The sequence below is a fragment of the Myotis davidii genome, unplaced genomic scaffold, assembly GCF_000327345.1.
Source record: "Myotis davidii unplaced genomic scaffold, ASM32734v1 scaffold1012, whole genome shotgun sequence".
Taxonomy (NCBI): domain Eukaryota; kingdom Metazoa; phylum Chordata; class Mammalia; order Chiroptera; family Vespertilionidae; genus Myotis; species Myotis davidii.
This window is the reverse complement of record NW_006283769.1, coordinates 1483085-1484823: the sequence shown is the minus strand read 5'-3', so window position 1 is coordinate 1484823 and position 1739 is coordinate 1483085. Positions and strand designations below refer to the sequence as shown.

Below are 1739 nucleotides of genomic sequence, written 5' to 3'. Positions count from 1 at the left end.
AGTGTTTTCTATGGGAGAAATGACTTAGGACTTTCAAAGAGAAAATGGTCCAAAGCATCAAAATAAGGAAGAGTAAAATAAGAGCCAAAAATATTTCAAGATCTCAAGATATAAAAGACTTTACATTTTACTTTTGAAAAATTCAAGATTTTCAAGATGTAAAAAAATTTTTTACAGAATTGACACGTTATTGGATTTGACAATTAGAAAGATACTGGTGAATTTTGCCAGAGTGGTGGGGGTGTCCTGTGGGTGGAAAACAGATTGCAGAGGGTAAATATATAAGGAGGTGGACTTGAGGGGTGTCAACGGTTAGGAGTTTGGAGTGGGCTAGGTTTTAATCCTACCACCTAACTCTGACTCTCCAAGATTCTGGCCAAAGTCATAGTACACAAAGAACATGACTTTATTATCATGTTCTAAAACATGAGACTTGTGGCTTTGATTTTCTCAAGAGAGAGGAAGTGAAGCTGTATGCTGTGTGGGGAGTGCAGAGCTGGACTGGCAGCTGGAGGAGGGTGGACAGGGTTCATGCCTGTGAGGTCCACCCCTACACGCTGGAGACTGGCATGGCCAGGTGAGCCAAGCTGCCTCTGACCGGATAGAGCTTTAGGCTCTATAAACCATTGGCCTTTTCTAGAACAAATCTTCCCACATTTTATATTCACTTTTATTGTCCTACTGTCCCTTGAGAAGAGGTTTTCAAATATGTGTTGGGAAACAATGTATGTCCAAGATGAAATGCTTAGCAGTCTAATAAAATAAAGACATGATTGATTTTATAGGGCTCTTCAAATTTAACAGCGTCTCTTATTTAAAAGTGTCCTTGCTACTTTGGGGGGAACAAAATGTCCATTCTTTAATAAAACTAGGAAAATGGGTAATTATTTTAAATGTTTGCCTTCACTTAGCAATAATAAATGTGGACAAGCATATATTTGTTCCTCTGATGTTTGAGTTCTTCTAGTCTGGAAAATCCCAGTCTAATCATCAGTGTTCTTGAGAATATTTCCCAAACAATATGCCATCTACTGTGAGCATAACTGAAGCAAATGAGGGAGGAGGATAAAATAATTATTTAGCAGCTGGAATACTGTACCCTGAATAATAAAGGGAATTACCATAAGGTAAACTTTATTCTCACAGGTACCTGCACATCAAGGTTAGGACCAGGGCACAGTTAGGGATCCGTAATGAGAACATCTCATTGTGGAACTCTGCAAGATAACTCAAATAGCTGCCGTGGCTGAGACCATAGCTTATAATGTCATAGTCTATGTTGCCAAGGCAACAACACAGCCAGCAACAGAGGCTGACATTTTGAAACACGCATGTGATTTCATTATTTACAAGCTAGAGAGAGGAAGTCAGAGCCACAGGGGTGACTTATAAACATCTGTTCAAATATTGCTTACTTACTTTTGAAAAAGATAATGCATTATCATAGGTACCCACTCTCATAAAGAGGCATATGCAGACTCATTCATTCATTCATTCACTGACTCAATGATTCATTGATTGCTTCATTCACTTATTCAACAAGCTTTTATCGACTGAACACTTTCTATCTGCCTAACACTGGAAATTCGAGAGGAGACAACATAGACGCAGTCTTGGCTATTTTTACTATAATGCATGACCTAATGAAACTATAATGGAGATCGGTGTACAGGGTCTTAATCTGATGAGGAAAGGTAATACTCAAACAGGAGAAAGGTTGTGCTTTTTTTATACCCATA

The 1739-nt window shown here is 38.5% G+C and overlaps 1 long non-coding RNA gene across 1 annotated transcript in view; it reads right to left on the bottom strand.

Annotated features, from left to right (window-relative positions):
* The window catches only part of LOC102767059, a 129828-nt gene that overhangs the window by 30835 nt on the left and 97254 nt on the right, over window positions 1-1739 (bottom strand). The window lies entirely within an intron of this gene.